At 36.5% G+C, this 18,666-nt stretch overlaps 1 long non-coding RNA gene and 1 other non-coding gene across 2 annotated transcripts in view; both read right to left on the bottom strand.

The window, feature by feature from the left end:
- LOC139355444 (uncharacterized) overlaps positions 1 to 18,666 on the bottom strand; it is an 89,897-nt gene that overhangs the window by 49,688 nt on the left and 21,543 nt on the right. The window lies entirely within an intron of this gene.
- LOC112428686 (small nucleolar RNA SNORD11) lies at positions 3,830 to 3,909 on the bottom strand. Its single transcript, XR_003020741.1, has one exon. It is a non-coding gene; the product is annotated as a small nucleolar RNA SNORD11 (small nucleolar RNA).

Raw genomic sequence — 18,666 nt, 5'->3', positions numbered from 1 at the left:
TTTTAATTATTTTCTTATTATAGTATCTGTGTCAAGCTTATGGTATCTGTGTCAAGGTGGGCTGAATTATATGCTCTAAAATCACAGAGCTTACTGTCTTCCTGTCTTCCCTGTTTGAAAACTAAGGCAACTAGACTGAAGTCTCTGAAAGAATACAGTATGACGTACTGTTCTTCCACCTATAAGATTCCATGAGTCTGATTTTTGGCTACTCTTAGTTTTTTAAAAATGGGTTATCATATTTTATACAACTAGGTATATGTATAAATAAGACATACATATTCCTTAGTGTGCATAATACCAACTTAGGGTAAGACCCTACACAAATTAATTAAAATTTAAATATCCTTAGAAATTGAATAAATTATTAAGCTTGATATTGCAATTGACATGTAAAGTATAATTCATTAAGGAAGAATTTAAAAAAACATTTTGGGGTAGGCAAATAGAACTTGAATGCAAGCTTATGGGATTCTTTCAGTCAAGTTTTATATAAACATGGTTGTATAAGGCCTAAAATATGAGGTAACAGTCAATAACACATGTCCGCCATTCAATCCAATCTCTAAAAGGTAAGCTTTGGAAATATGAAGTGATTCCTCCAGCATAGTTCGTGTTGCTTTAGTCTTGACTGCTATTGGCATGAGACTCATTTTAACCCTATTATTGATCTAAGAAATAGAGAATTTGGATGGGATCCAGAGGAAATGAGATAAAACAACAACAACAAAAGCAATTAGAGGGTTGACTGGGAAACAGAACTTATTGAGATTGTTGAGTTTGGAGCAGTCTGAGGAGATAATTAATGGCAACTTCTAACTCTGTAGGTGAGACTATGGTGTAAGTAACTGTGTGTAACTTCCTTCAGCATCCACCTAGGAAAAGGCACACTTACATGAGTATGGATTTGCTTTGGTCATTGAAAAGACATTATGGGTTATGAAAGAGCTGCAATTTGTTATCAACTCTAGGATGCATCATAGCCAGGAGAAGAAAGGCTCACAGCTTGCTAGGAGAGGTTCCTGAAATGGATGGAATTGCAGAATAGAACAGTGGGTGGACAGGAAATGATCTCTGCCTCCCGGCCCCGAAAGTTTTAGTTGGCGCCCCAACTAATGATGAAACCATCTGTTCATGAAAAACAAACCTCCCAATACTGAGCTTCACCCCACCCTACTTAGCCCTTTATAATTTGTTTTGGGGCTATTGAATATGGACCATTGTACTCTGTTTTTCTGTGCTGGTGATTGAGTGATTTGCTTCTTATTACTGTGCATTAGCAGGAATTGATTGGAGACACTTCACTTTGTTTATAAAGACAGCTTCTGCGAATTGCCAGCGTGGTGCTTTCAGCTCATGTAATATACAAAATATGTATTTCTGTAAGTCACACTGATTTAGAATGTTCTTCCACGGTTCTCCAGTATAACAAGTTACTCCTTGGGCGAATGTTAAACTCTTTTAGGAACTTCTTTTGATCACTGGATCAATAATTTACTGTTTGATAAAAATAATACCTTGATGTATATTATGTAATAAGGTCAAGTTGGTGAGTTATACAGATAGGAAAATTGGGAGAGGGGTATTGTTCATTCCTCCTTAAGAATCTAGGATGTAGTATTATGTGGATAAAATAATGGTGCTAAAAATGCAGATTTTCTTAAAAGTCAGGAAACCTCTTTTTATTTAGATCAGGGTAGGCACAGTCCTTTTCATGATCTCTGGGTTTTCTCATTGCTCTCTGACTCCAACCATGACTCCTCCATTCAGACCATTCTCAGACTCTGCTTCTGTTTGTTTCCTCCAACAAATTTTTGCCCGATTTGTCTCATGGATTCTTCTTTTGAAACAACATAGTGAGGTGTTTGACCTTGTGTAAAAGAGTTACTGCACAAGGTCAAGCATGCAAAACACAAGAGTATCAGTATCAGAAATACGCGTAGCTTGCTATAAGAACATGGCCTTGGAATTGCTAGATTGCTATCTCATAACTCATCATATGTGCTTATTGATATTAAGTTATGGGGATTTTTAAAAGGAGGATGTCAATATATTGGATTCCGTATACTTCATCAGAGTGAAGTACTGAATTTGGGGGCGAACTGGGCTGAGAAGTCTGGGACAATATGCTGCACATAAGACTGCCTCTTCACACTTGTCCCATGCACCTTAGAACTTTTTGGTAGAAAAGCCACATAGTATATGGTAATTTAGGACAGTGATTTTATTGGGTTAAATCATAACTAAATTATTCATTTACTTGAGGCTGCATAATCATTGAGCTATATCCCTTGGTAATGTTCCTTTAGACTTTCTGGGAGTAACCAAATTTAGAATAATATGCTATCATACCACTTTTAAGAAACATGTTGTATGCCATCCTTGATGACTGGTTAGAAATGTCTCAGAGAATATTGTTAGTGTACATTTCATTAATCATTTTACTTCAAACGTGATGAAAGTGTCTTTAAATTTCAGATGATATCTAAAACAAAACCAGATGTAATATGGAATTCAGAGCCGTGAAGGAGTTATGAAGGGTATCTGAAGTTTATCATTTAAATTACCAAGTATTTGTAAAGCTACTGCATTTAAAATATGTTAAACGTTTTTATAGAACCCTTCAGGCATTTGGTATCAGAGAAAGCTGGTTTAAAATAGTCAAATGTTGAAAATGGAAGTACTAGTTATTCCATAGCTACCACTCAAAGTCTCACTGCATAATTATATGAGAGTTGTTGTATGTTCCCTAGAGGATCCAAGTCAGCCATGTAATCGCATCTCTAAATTTATTTCTCACAGTCCTGTTGGCTATGGGGGCCTTAGGTAATCACCTATTTGTTTATAGTATCATGCTAGACATACAGCCATAGCATTTCTGTAAGGACTATTGGTATTTCTTCTGAGTTTTGGGTTTGCCGAGCAAATAAATATAGATACTTTTTCCTCTTCCCACCAGCTGCATCTGTAATTCGGATAAACTATCAACAGGTGCATAGTGATAGCTTTACAACACTTCATGGTCCAGCTGAATGGATATGGTTATCACCACAGTTAACTGAGACTGGTGTTAGAACCCACACTTCCTCATACTTTCAAATTTTATAAACACAACAAAAAACTATGTGTTAAAATGACAAGTTATATCCATGAACCAATTTATAATGAATAGTGATACTGTTCCGGGGGAAAGACTAGAACAAAATAAAGACACCCAAATATTAATTGTTAATCTTAACCACTGTTTAAAATAATTTTGGTTTTACCTGATATTGGGTGAAATTAAGCCTGAAGATTTTCTTGGAGTCTAATGCCATTTTGCGAAGATGTAGCTCTGATACTTCAGGGCTTCTGCATGGTTTTCTTACTCTTCTAATCATCTCGCTATGTAAATTGTTTCATTCTTTATATGCTTTTGCTTCTCCAGGGAAACTATAATGCAGATTTCCCAACTTGCATCCTCTAATTGTGGTAAAGTATAAAGTGAGAGGAAATGCTAAAACGTTCTGTTTTCCAAACAGGTTATATTCAGTTTGATGCCATTAATCCTGTCTCAGGTCACCCCTCAAAGCCCTGGGCTCAAGCAAGCCTCCTGCTGCAACTTTCCAAGTAGCTGGGACTAAAGATGTGTGCTACCACACTTGGATAGTTTTTATTTTTTCGTTTTGCAGAGACGAGGTCTTGTTGTATTGCCCAGACTGGTCTTGAACTCCTGACCTCAAGTGATCCTCCTGTCTCAGCCTTCCAAAGCACTGGGATTTCAGGAATGAGCTACCATGCCGGGCCTTCAGGTTTCCATTGTTCTTTTGTTAAAATTTTTTTTACACAAATGTCTCAGAAGAGATGATGACTAAAGATGCCTTCATTATCCAAAAGGAAATCAGGCAAATAAAAATCATAGTTGAATCAGGACCCTATTCTTAAGAGCCAATCTTATTGCGTGTGAGATAAAGTGTACAAGTTCAGATATTTATTATTAGTTCTATTACTAATTTCTAGCCAAAGAAAGTGAATTTCTCTTCTTCATAATACATTCATTGGTTATTTATTTTTATTTTTTTCTTTTGGATTCAGGGGCTACATATGCAGGTTCGGTATATGGGTATATTGCATGATACTGAGGTTAGGGGTGTGAATGATCCTGTCACCCAGGTACTGAGCATAGTACCCAACAGTGAGTTTTTTAACCCTTCCCTCCCTCCCCCTTCTATGAGTCCCTATATTTAGTGTTGCTATATTTATGTCCATGAATACTTATGGCTAGCTCTCATTGTAAGTGAGAACCTGTGGTATTTGAGTTTCTGTTCCTGCATTAATTTGCTTAGGATAATGGCCTCCAGCTGCATCCATGTTGCTCCAAAGGACAAAAATTCATTCTTTTTCTAGCCCTGCATAGTATTCCATGGTGTATATGTACTATATTTTCTTTATCCAGTTCACTGTTGAAGGGCACCTAGTTTGATTCCATGACTTTGCTATTGTGAATAGTGCTGCAATGAACAATTGCATGCATGTATCTTTACGGTAGAATGATTTCTATTCCTAGAAATCATTAGTAATGGGATTGCTGGGTCCGATGGTAGTTCTGTTCTAAGTGGTTGGAGAAATCTTCACATTGCTTTCCACAGTAGTTGAACTAATTAACATTCTCACCAAGAATGTATGTGTTCCCTTTTCTCTACAGCCTCACCAACATCTGTTGGTTTTTGACTTTTTAAAAATGGTCATTCTGCATTGGGAGTTATACCTGATGTAAATGACGAGTTGATGGGTGCAGCACACCAACATGGCACAAGTATACATATGTAACAAACCTGCACGTTATGCACATGTACCCTAGAACTTAAAGTATAATAATAATAATAAAAAAAATGGTCATTCTGACTACTGTGAGATGGTATCTTGTGGTATTTGTTTGCATTTCTCTGATGATTAGTGATGATGAGCATATTTTTCATATGTTTGTTGGCCACTGGTATGTCTCCTTTTGAGAAATTTCTGTTCATGTCTTCTGCCCATTTTTTTTTAATGGGGTTGTTTTTTGCTTGTTATTTTGTTTAAGTTCCTAATAGATTCTGGGTATTAGACCTCTGTTATATGCACTGTTGACAAATATTTTCTCCCATTCTGTAGTTTGTCTGTTTACTCTGTTGATAATTTCTTTTGGTGTGCAGAAGCTCTTTAATTAAGTCCCACTTGTCCATTTTTGTTTTTGCTGCAATTCCTTTTGAAAAGTTAGTTAATCATAAATTCTTTCCCAAGGCTGCTGTCCGGAATGGTGTTTCCTAGGTTTTCTTCTTGGATTCTTGTACTTTGAGGTCTTACATTTAAATATTTAAGTTGTTTCGAGTTGGTTTTTATATTTGGTGAAAGGAAGGGGTTGTTTTAATCATCTGTGTATGGCTAGCCAGCTATCCCAGCACCATTTATTAAACAGGAAGTCCTTTCCCCATTGCTTATTTGTGCTGACTTTGTCAAAGATTAGATGGCTGTAGGTGTGTTCATTTCTGGGTTCTCTGTCCTGTTTTATTGGTTTATATTTCTGTTTTTGCATGTTCATTTTTGTTTCTGTTATGTAACCTATGAGTATAGTTTGAAGTCAGGTAGTATAATGCCTCTGCCTTTGTTCTTTTTGCTTAGAATTGCTGTGGCTATTCAGGCTTTTTGGTTCCATGTGAATTTTTTAGAATAGTTTTTTACAATTCTGTGAAAAAAATGACTTTGGTAGTTTGGTAGGAATAGCATTGAATTTTTAGATTGCTTTGGGCAGCATGGCCATTTTAATGATATTGATTCTTACAATCCATATGGAGTGTTTTTCCATTTGTTTGTATCATCTTTTTCACAGTACATTTATGATCAGCAAATGAAATTTGTTTTTCCATCATATTTCTTACTTCAGGGCCTATTTCAAACCCTACCTATGTCCTGAATACTTCTCTGATAAGTCTGGCATAGCAAATTCCCTTTTCTGAAGTTGTATAATTATTTTCCACTATGGATTTGGGATCCTGACTACTAGCAGTACTCTGCTTTCTCTGTGAATCCTTGAATATGCATATGGAAGTTGAGAGTTGAAAGATGATTTTTATGTTGAAAGAATACCTGGGTGGGGCCTCCCAGGCTGAGATTCCAGCCACCCTCCCCCTGGGCTCTTGCAGGGTAGCAGCTCTGCACTTCCCTGGGGTGACGCTTTCAGAATGAGCAGGCAGGCCACTATTTTTACTGCAGCCCTCACTCCTGTTGCCCTTAGGCTTGGAAGAGAGTTCAGTGATTAGGAACTAATGTGAACCTCTAGGACATTATAGTTACCTTATGGAAAAGCAGCCAGACTATTTTCCACATGGATCTCCAACCCTGCTACTCCTCCCCGGACAGTACCTCTTGACTTGGGTTTCCAGCACGGCTACCCTGCCTCCTCCTGAACACTTCAGTTGGTGGTGGCTGCTCTACCTTTATCCCAGAGACAACCCACAGCCCCTCGGCCATTGCAGCTGCAGTGGCACCATCCTTGCTGCCCTTGGGCTAGGGGAGGAATAAAGGCCCTGATTGCTATGGTGGCACCTCCAGCACACCACAACCACCATATGGAGAGGAGCCCAGGAGCTCTTCCCAGTGAGCCCCTATCCCCCACTCTACACCAGACAGGACCCCTGGCTCAGAACCACAGAACAGCTGCCCCACCCTCAGATGAGGATTTCCACTGGTAGTGGCTCTGTCTTTCTCTGGAGTGGTACTCTCAGAGGCAACCAACAGCTCCTCTGCCATTGCTATGGCAGCAGATCTGCCTCTGTTGCCCTTGGACTAGGGAAGGAACAAAGAGACTGAGGGCTTTACTTGTGCTTCCAGTATACCATAGTCACCATAAGGAAAGGAGCCCAGTCTCTTCTCCCATAAGCCCTCGACTACCTGCTCTTCACCAAGTGGGGTCCCCAGCTCTCACCAGCAACATAGCTACCCCACCTTCTGGCTGAATATTGTCGGTAGCAGTGGCTCTATGTTTGTCTGAGGTGGAGCTCCCACAGGCAACTGAAAGTCCCTCTGTACTGGTATTGCCCTTGCTGCCCTCAGACTGGGGAAGGAACAAAGACCCTGAGTGCTTTGTCCATACCTCTAGCAAGCTGCAGCTGCCCTAAGAAGAAGAGGCTAGTCTGTCTCCCCCATGAGTCCCCCTGCTTATGAGTAGGCAAGTCCTCCCTCCCCACCATCTTGGGTCCACAACACAGCTGCCCTGCCTGTGGGTTGATGGCACTGATTGGTAGCAACTGTTAATTTCTCTGGGCTGGAACCCCAGGAGACAAGTGAAAGACCGTCTGCCACAGCCACTACCAAACACTCTTTCCCTGCTGCCTCCAAGTTGGAGAGAAAACCTAAAGCCTAAGCATACCCCTGGATAGTGGTGTGCAGCACAAAAGTGCCAAGCCAAGATCTGCAGCCAGCACTTGAGTGAGAAAGGAGTCCCCACTTTCAGAACATTGAGACAGAGCATGGCTGCAGCCCTGAGGAAATACAGAAGAGCCATACGGCTAAGCAAAAACCTACCTACTGGTAATTACACTTAAGTGCCATCTACTCTTCAAAATACTTTGTTAGTATAGTCCCCTTTGAAACAAAGGACAAGAATTCAGCTACAAAGACCCTGCACAAAGCCTTGCGCTTCTGAAAACCTATAGAAAAGAAGTCAACTGACCATACTCAAATTTCACCACAGTTAAAGGAACATTACCCACACAAATGAGAAAGGACCAGCTCAAGAACTCTGGCAACTCAAACAGCCAGAATGTCAGAATGTCTTCTTTCCTCCCAATGACTATATTAGTTCCCCAGCAAGGGTTTTTAACCAGGCCGAAATGGCTGAAATGACAGACATAGAATTCAGAATATGGATAGGAACAAAGATCCTTGAGATTCAGAAGAAAGTCAAAACCCAATCCAATGAATCTAAAAATTACAATAAAATGATGCACAATCTGAGAGATGAAATGACCATTATAAGAAATAACCAAACTGATCTGATAGAGAATTTTATAATACAACTGGAAGTATTAATAGCGGGATAGATGAAATTGAGGAAAGATTCTTAGAGCTCAAAGACTGGATCTCTGATCTAAGTCAGACAAAAATAAAGAAAAAAGAAATTTAAAATAATGAACAAAACTTCTGAAAAATATGAGATTATATAAAGAGACCAAATCTACAACTCAGTAATATCACTGAAAGAAGATGAAACAAAGTTGGAAAACATATTTGAGGATATTATTTGTGAAAATTTCCCCAACCTCACTAGAGAGGCCAACACTGAAATTCATGAAATACAGAGAACCTCTGTGAGATACTGTGTAAGATCATCCCCAAGACATGTAGTTATCAGATTCTCCAAGGTTGAAATGAAAGAATGTTAAATACAGCTACACATGAGGAGCAGGTCACCTACAAAGGGAACCCCATGAGGCTACAGAAGATCTTTCAGCAGAAACCCTATAAGCCAGAAGAGATTGGGCCTATATTCAGCATTGTTAAAAAAAAAAAATTCCAACTAAGAATTTCATATTCAGCTAAATTAAGCTTCTTAAGTGAAGGAGAAATAAGATCCTCCTCAGGCAAGCAAATGCTAAGGGAATTTGTTACCACCAGACCTGACTTACAAGAGATCTTGAATGGAGTGCTAAATATGGATAGGAAAGACTGATATTAGTCATTACCAAAACACACCTAAGTACACAGACCATTGACACTATGTAGGAACCACACAAACAAGTCTGCATAATAACCAGCTAACAAGATGACAGGATCAAATCCACACATATGAATATTAACCTTGTAAGTAAATTAGCTAAATACCGAATTAAAAGACACAGAGTGGCAAGTTGGATAAATAAGCGAGACCCAGTGGTGTGCTGTCTTCAAGAGAACCTTTTCCCATGCATTGACACGAATAGGGAATAGGCTCAAAGTAAAGAGATAGTAAATAATCTACCAAGCAAATGAAAAACAGGAAAAAAACAAGGGTTGCTATTCTAATTTCAGACAAAACAGACTTTAAACCAACAAAGACCAAAAAGACAACGAAAGGGCATTTCACAGTGGTAAAGGGTTCAATTCAACAAGAAGACCTAATTATTCTCAATTTATATACACCCCAAACAGGAGCACCCAAATTCATGAAGCAAGTTCTTAGAGATCTATAAAGAGACTTAGATAACCACACAATAATAGTAGGACTCTTCACCCCACTGAAAGTACTAGATAGATCATCAAAGGAGAAAACCAACAAAGATATTCAGGACCTTAACTTGACACTTGACCAATTGAACCTAAAAGACATCTACAGAACTCTTCACTCCAAACAGCAGAATATACATTCTTCTCATCTGCACATGGCACATACTCTAAAATTGACCACACAAGTGGCCATAACACAATCTTCATCAAATTCAAAGAAAATTGAAATCATACCAATCACACTCTGAGACCACAGTGCAATAAAAATAGAAATCAATACTAAGAAAATTGCTCAAAACCATACAATTACATGGAAATTAAACAACTTGCTCCTGATTAACTTTTGGGTAAACAAATGAGAACAAAGATGCAACATACCAGAATCTCTGGGACACAGTTAAAAGGAAAGTTTATAGTACTAAATGCCCACATCAAAAAGTTAGAAAGATCTCTAATTTACAACCTAACATCACACTTAGAGGAACCAGAGAAACAAGACAAAACCAATCCTAAGGCTAGCAACAGAAAAGAAATAACCAAAATCAGAGATGAATTGATAGAAATTGAGATGCAAAAATCAAACAAAAGATCAGTGAATCCAGGAGCTGTTTATTTTTTAAAGAACAAATAAGACCACTAGCTAGATTAATAAAGGAAAAAAGACGATCTGAATAAACACAATCAGAAATGACAAAGAGGACATTACCACTGACGTTACAGAAATAAAACATCCTGAGAGACTACTACAAACACCTCTCTGCACACAAGCTAGAAAACCTAGAAGGAAGGGATACATTCCTGGAAACCTACAATGTCCCAAGAGTGAACCAGGAAGAAACTGAATCTCTGAACAGACCAATAATGAGTCCTGAAGTTGAAACAGTAATAAAAAGCCTACCATCCAGAAAAAGGCCAGGATGAAATCACAGCCAAATTCTACCAGATAGATGAAGAGGAGATGGCACCATTTCTACTGAAACTATTCAAAAAAATTGAGGAAGAGGAATTCCTTCCTAATTCATTCTATGAGGCCAGCATAATTCTGACACCAAAACCTGGCGGAGACACAATGAAAGAAGAAAACTTCAGGCCAATATTGTTGATGAGCATAGATGCAAAATAAATACTTGCAAACTCAATTCAGGAGCACTTCAACAAGCTAATCCACTATGATCACATAGGCATTACCCTGGGATGCAAGTTTGGTTCAATAAACACAAATCAATAAATGTGATTCATCACATAAACAGAACTAAAACAAAAATCACTTGATCATCTGAATAGATGTAGAAAGGCTTTCCATAAAATTCAACATCCTTTCATACATAAAAACCCTTATCAAATTGGCATTGAAGGAACATATTTCAAAATAAAAAGAGCCATCTACGAAAAACCCACAGCCAATATCATATCAAATAGGCAAAAGCTGAAATATTCCCCTCAAAAACCAGAACAACACAAGGATGCCCTCTCTCACCACTACTATTCCACATAGTCCTGGAAGTCCTAACTGGAGCTATCAAGCAGGAGAAAGATAAAAGTTATCCAAATAGGAAGAGAGGAAGTTAAACTATGCCTATTTGCAGCTTATATGATTCTACACCTAGAAAACCTGATAGTCTCTGCCTTAAGCTCCTAGATCTGATAAACAACTTCAGCAACATTTCAGGATACAAAATCTATCTATAAAAATTAGTAGCATTCCTATACATCAACAGCATCTACACGGTGAGTGAAATCAGGAACAAAATCTCATTCACAATAACCATGAAAAGAATAAAATACTTAGGAATGTAGCTATCCAGAAAGGTGAAAGATCTCTACAATGAGAATTACAAAACACTGTTCAAATAGAGAGGACACAAACAAATGGAAAAACAAGCAATGCGGAAAGGACACCCTATCAATAAATGGTGGTAGGATAACTGGTTAGTCATATGTAGAAATTGGAGCCATTTCTTACACCACATTCGAAACTCAATTCGAGATGGATTAAAGCTTAAATATAAAACCTAAAACTATGAAAACCCTGGAAGATAGTCTAGGAAATACTATTCTAGACACAGCCCTGACAAAGATTTAATGATAAGCACACCAACTCAATTGCAACAAAACCAAAAATTGACCAATGGGACCTAATTAAAGAGCTTCAGCAAGGGACACTATCAACAGACAACCTACTAAATTGGAGAAATTATTTGCAAACTATGCATCCAATAAGGATCACTATCTAGAATTTGTAAGGAACTTAAATTAACAAGTGAAAACAAATAACACCATTTAAAAAGTAGGTAAAGGACATAAACAGAAACTTTGCAAAATAAGACATACAGGTAGCCAACAAGCGTTTGAAAAAATGTTCAACATCACTAATCATTAGAAATATAAACCAAAACCACAATGAGATACTGTCTCACACCAGTCAGAATGGTTATTAAAAAGTCAAAAAATCATAGATGCTGGTGAGGTTCAGGGAAAGGAAACACTTATAAACTGCTGGTAGGAATGTAACTTAGTTCAACCATTGTCACAAGTAGTGTGGTGATTTCTCAAATAATTTAAAACAGAGTTACCATTCTAACCAGCAATCCCTTATAGTGATATCCAAAGAAATATGAACCATTATACCATTAATATACATGCATGAGTATGTTCATCGCAGCACTATTCACAATAGCAAATACATGGAATCAATCTACATGTTCATCAGTGGTAGACTGGATTAAAAAAAGTGGTATATATACATCATGGAATACCATGTGGGCATAAGAAAGTACAATATCATTTTCTTTGCTGCAACATGGATGCAGCTAGAGGCTAGTACCCCAAGTGAATTAACACAGGAACAGAAAACCAAATACCACATGTTCATATTTATTAGTGGGAGCTAAACATTGAGAACACATTGACACAAAGACAGAAATAGACACTGGGACCTACTTGAGGGTGGACAGTGAGAGGAGGAAAGCATTGACAAACTACTTAGCAAGTACTATGCTTATTACCTGGATGATAAAATAATCTGTACACCAAACCCCTGTGACATGCGATTTACCTATTTAACAAACCTGCCCACGTACCCCTGAACCTAAAAGTTAAAAGAATATGATGAAGTTTTGTTATTAGAATGCCAACTACATTATAAAACCTCATTACACCTATATTAACTTCCATGTGAAATAACACACTATTTCTTTTACATTCTTTGTTATAGGCCAATAGATAAAATGAAGGCACATCATCCATCAATGTTAGATCAAATTTTGTGAAACAGTGATCTTGGGAATCTGTGAGACACCAAAGAACCAACTTGACTGATATATGTATATACATACATATATGTATATATACATAGGTACTATATATGTACATATATGTAGACACCCGTGTGTGTATATGTACATGTTGGTATGTGTGTGTATATATATGTACCAACACACATATTTATGTAATATAAACAATGAACCAGTAAAATTCAAATCAACAATTTTGTGTGATACTATTTTGTTGATCTCCACTCAAAACCCAGATATAGCATATATATGTAAATTTCAACATACCAACATATACACGTTTCAATTTCAACTTACCAACACACATATATATATGTGTATATACACATGTATCTATGTACATATACATATATACTTGTATATATGTACATGTATATATGTATATGCATGTATATCTACATAGATACATATGTATGTATATACGTGTATGTGTGTTAAGTTGAAATCGACATATATATGTATATCTGGGTTTTGAGTGGAGATCAACAAAATAGTATCTATCACACAAATTTGTTAATTTGAATTTTACTGGCTCACTGTTTATATTTATTATATGTGTGTGTTGGTAAGTTGAATTTTGGCAAGCTCAGGATATACGTATGTGTGTATATATAGATATATATGTGTGTGTGTGTGTATATATGTGTGTGTTATTCTTTTAGATTGCAGAGTTTATATCAAAATCAAGCATCAGTTAAATTATAGCCCCTAGCTACTGTATAAGAAAGCCCACCAAATTTACTCAGACACTATACTTATATATGGCCTTCAAGGAGTACAGCCAGTGCTGATCCTCAGGGGTGCCAGCAAATTCTTCGTAGTAGTCCAAAGTCTAGTAGTGTGGAAGGAAGTGATAGACACAATGATATATTTTGTGCTGTTCTTTTAAATAAAACACCATTTGATCTGGGAGCAGAAGTACATTTTTTTCTTAAGAAGTTTTCATATTTCCCAATTAACAGGGTTACAAGGGGAAGTAGAAGAAATATTAAAAAATAATTTTTTCAAAGTGGCATTGATTGATTATTAAAGTAAATGGCACAAATGACTACATAAATAAATAAAATAAAATACATAGGAATATTTCATCCTTCTTCCATTTCCAATTTTACCATAAGGATTAAAGTCCAGGCCTGCATTGCCAAGTTACAACTATCACATACAATTAACCACAGTATTATTAAATTTATAATATGTATTAATAGTTTTATAACATATAAATGTATATGGGATATAATTTATTATATTGTATGTGCTCAATTCCTATTTGTTAATTATAAAGTATTCAATTCAAATACCAACTCTTTGATGTATAAGTGTAATTAAACACTCATATTTTGGAGCTATTCTGCTTGCATTACAGTTTTAGCTCTATTACTAATTGCATGCCTTTGCATCTCAATTGCCTTATCTATATAATGATGAAAATAATAACTATCTCATTAGTTTGTTGTGAAGATTCAATAAGATAACACCCAACCAATGATTTGCACCTATCAGGCACTCAAGAGTATGTGTGAAATGTAATAAGAATCATCATTACTTTTGTTGTAATTATTTTTAAATTGGGCTTCACTTCCCAGTCCAATGAGATGTGCTCTGCTACATTCGTACTTTCTTAACCCTATTAACATAGCCACAAATTGTAGCTCTTTGGATATATAATTTATAGCTGAACGTTTAAAGTTTTAAAAATTTTCCCTGACCAGGGATTGTGCAGCATTGATCATAATCATTATTTGCGATAGTTAATACATAGAAAACATCCTTTTTTGTTGAGTGAATGAATGCATGTATGAATGAGAAGAAAAAAATAGTAGTTTCTATATCTGCTAAGAAAGCAAAATAATATACTATACAGTGTACTCAGCATCTGAGTTTATTTGTTTTAGTTTATTTTGATTAGTAATACTACATTAATTATCTAGGAGTAATAAGAAAAAAAGGATTGCTTAATATTTAAATGTCATTCATGTTAATGCAAATGAAAGCCAAATGCCCTCATGGCATATAATAAAAGGGTCAGTTTTGCATTAGTTCAAATATAAAAGAGTGATTGAGAATTGAGTCACCACAAGGCACACAATGGGTTGGGCATGATAAACTCAGCAGAATCTCTGCCATAGTAGCCAATATCATATCTTGGGTTTTGAGTGGAGATCAACAAAATAGTATCATTGGTCACACAAATTTGTTGATTTGAATTTTACTGGTTCATTGTTTATTTTATAAATTGCTTTGTTGTTTTAATTGTATAAGAGCTGATAAGTATAAGAACTTATGTTTAAGTTCGTAGTTTTTACATGTGTAAGTATTTAACATATTAAAATAATTTTGGAGTGAGAGTTCATGAGACTTGTTTTCCTTTAAAAAGAAGCCATGTCTTACTCAAACTTGCATAAGCACCACACAACCCAAGTACTTACTCAGTGGAACTCCATTTGAGAACAGCTTGTTAGTGTGTAGATTTGCATATATGTGCCCTCAGAAACATCACAGCAACATACCAAAGCCCAATATATCAGAGTTAATCTGTGGTGCAGGCATCAGTCCAGCTGGTACATTTTACTGCTGTGAGTGCTTCACTCTATTTTTAGTGGTAATTTATCTGGCATGCAGATTGAGATCTTTCGTGGGAATAACAAGATGACTCATATCTTCAGCTGCCCGATTCTCCTAAGAGCCACCATGTGAGGCTGCACGATTGTGGACCTGAGACAGTTGGTAAGTGCCTCTTTTCCTCCCCCTGTTCTACACTTGTTTGAACTCTCTCCAATAAATAATGAATAACTTCTTTTTTCCACTACCCCAACAACTAAGTCTCATAATTAGAATTTGCTACTTCTATTAATACATTCAATTATGTGCTGATTCAAGCATCTTCAGGTCAAATGTGTTAGAAAACAGCTAATTATGCCCTTTCCCATGGGTAGGAAAATCTTTAAATTTAATTAAACGACCTTAACTCAACTCCTTCACATTAGGGTCTACATCCCGATGGATTTCTTACTGGGTGACTTAAAGAGCCAAGCTCAATATTAAAACCAGCAGCAGTTATTACTTTTTATTCTTTAAAACAAAATTATTTTTGGTTTAAGAATATTCTGACCATTAATTTCATTCTCAATCATGCTTCTGCATTCACTCCTAAAAACACAGATTAGTAGAGAAAGCTTGCTTTTCACTTTTAAAGTTGTTTACTTTCTATTTCTTGCACCAATAAGATGCCTTAAGTACAGACTACCATTCATCAGTCTTGATATTCTCTTTGACATACTAATCGACACATAAGCAAAGGTAACAGAAACAAATCTTAAAAAAAGAAAAAAAAAAGGCATGTTAAGCACCACATCTGAGCCATGCAGGGTTCAAATATACAGAATGTTCTGTCTTTTATGAGAGAAAGCCACAAAATATTTTTCTATTTCCTGTTTCTAAATTGGAAAATTGGAATAGAGAGAGCTATTTTAGTTTAATATTTTCCAGGAAAGCATTAAAGTCAAGTCAAGTGATTTGTTTTTTCTTTAGTTTATAAATTTTACTTTTTTTGTTTTTACTTAGAACGAACTTGATTTTTCTTAAAAATTGGACTTACACAAAAAGAGAAATCAAGATGTTCAAAGGAAGTAAGCAATCTGGAAAGAGGCAATTATGTAATAGCCTTAGATGAGTTTCTTTCTTTCATCTGTTCTCTCCCCATCCTTCCCTTCCTCTTCTCCCCTATCTTTTCATTCTTTTTCTTCTCTTTCCTCCTCCTCTTCTCATACTTTTTTCTCATTTTTCTTCTTGTTTGGCCAAGTACTTCTAGAAGATGATTAATTATGGGTACAACATATTGATACCTCAACATTCCTGTGATGGGCCAAACCCACTTCAAATATCATTTTTCTTGCTTGTTTGAATCAGTCATTAAACAATAATTAATGATACTAACTCTTACCAATTCAACAATTACGCAATGGGAGCCATTGGAGATTTTTCAAAAGGGAAATGATATTAAGAATCATCTATCAATGATGGGCAGGAAGAATTGCAAGATGGTAGACTCAGAGTTTGTAGTACTCGGGCAGAAGGTATGGAGGGTTTTGAATAGGTTAGCAGCGACTATGGAAAGGACTTCACATTGAGAGGCATTTAGGAAAAAGAATTAACCAATGTCATACTGGATATGAAAAAGTATAGAAGTATGCTAAGGATTGTTTTTAGCTTTCAAACATGAACTACTAAGGAAAAATAGAAGTGTTAAAAATGGGAATTGATCAGGAGAGCAAGTTGGGTAAACAAGGTAAATTCAGTTTTAGGCATATTGCCATTCATGTTACAAAACTACTTATAGGTGGAAATGGCCAAATCAGTTTGGAAAATTTTCAGAAAGTTGGAGAAATTGAGTAAATTCAAACAGACTAAAAACACCTCAGGGGCTTGTTGACATAGAGTCCCTGAACTTCTTGACAGCTTACCCATTAATATCCCTACATGATTATTTATCTGTTTTTGTGTGATCAGAAAACAATAATGTTAATTCAAAAAAGTGCCATTTACAAGTCCTTGTCTGTTTTCTGAGGCAGGTGGATCCTGGTAACTGGAGGATCTTTTACAAACGTAAATATTTTATTAAATGAGGGTTTCAGGATGCCTGTTTGAAGGAAAGAAACACATGAGTAATAAATAGCAAATGCTACAGAGAAGCCAGGAAGGAAGAAAGGTGCATAGGACTGTGGTCAGGGGAGCTGATGAAGCTATTGTTAGGAGACAGAGTAAGTGCTGGTAGTGGAAAGTGAGGAATCTTGGGCATAAAGATTGAACTACTAGTGATTAATTTTTGAGTGAAATGCTACACATGTGTTACAGTACAATCATTTCATATATGCCCCTATGATCCCTATGGATTTTGAATAACATATGTATTTCTCATTAAGTATGGTAGACGTTTCTTTTGTATGAATAAAATGTTATGAATCCTACATTAAGGGTAGCATAGAATAGGTAAAAATATTCTATCCGAGGGGTCAGTCATGTATCATTAATACTTGTGCATGATGTGCGTTGTGCAATGGGAAGTTAGAAATTCCAGATGGAGAACCTACAAGGTGAAGTTAGCCTCTACAGCAGGGATGGATACAATCCTTGTAGTGTAGAATGGGCTGGCTGAAGAAAAGTTGAAGAAATCGAGGGTGTGGATCTCCATGATCCCAGGTAAAATTTCTGATCAGAAAGAAGTAGGAGAACTACTTTACCATATTGCTGTACATTAGCAGAAAACACTTGAAAACAAGTTAGTGACTTGGGGATATTCTCATAGTTCAGCGAGACCCAGAAATCCCATAGTATTTCAAGGCGAGAGTGAGGTTTGAGGAATTTAGGCCTAGATTAGCTGCTGCCTCAATCTATGGGAAGGGATGTGGAGGTAGGAGTAGATGAAGGAGTCATGATACTTGTTGTTTGAGCATGCCATGTATTTTATGCCTCCGTGGTTTATCCCTCAATCTGGAATTCCCATTTTTAACTGCATATGGAATAATCTAATGCTGGCACATTTTGAATGGGATATCCTGGGGGAATCCCCCTGATAAAATGGAGTATACTTGTCAGAGAAAGCCTCAATCATATTGTGATTTATAGTACCTACTATTGGAGGCAAAGTGCTGTTCTTTGCAACAACCATATGAGGTCAGTGCCTTTATCTTTATTTCACCAATGAAAATAACTTGCCCAAAGTCACACAGTTGTAACTGGCAATGTCTATATTTCACCCTAAATCTCTCAGATTAAAACTCCTTGTTCTTAACCATTATGCTTTCAGGAAATCACTTCTCAAATATGTTAGTAAATATATGAAATAACAAATGCTTAATCAGGATTGTATTGACCAGTTTGCACAACCACTCCTCTGGCTAATACTGTTACCAACACACGACACCATCACTGTTTAGATCTAGTTGTGTGTTAGGGGAGGCTGAAGACAGGGAGCAGACTATGATGGCTTTATTGGTCTCCCCAAATATTCAGCACATTTTCTTATTCTCTTAATCCTAAGTGTTTCACCATATTTTCGGGCTATAATTCAGATTAGTTTACTGTCCAAGAACTTTTGTAATTTGGCCTCACTTTATTAATCCAAATTTATACAATTCATTTCGAAACCCACAGA

This window comes from Macaca nemestrina, chromosome 7 (genome assembly GCF_043159975.1).
Source record: "Macaca nemestrina isolate mMacNem1 chromosome 7, mMacNem.hap1, whole genome shotgun sequence".
Classification (NCBI taxonomy): domain Eukaryota; kingdom Metazoa; phylum Chordata; class Mammalia; order Primates; family Cercopithecidae; genus Macaca; species Macaca nemestrina.
This window is presented reverse-complemented; position numbering and strand designations above follow the sequence as displayed.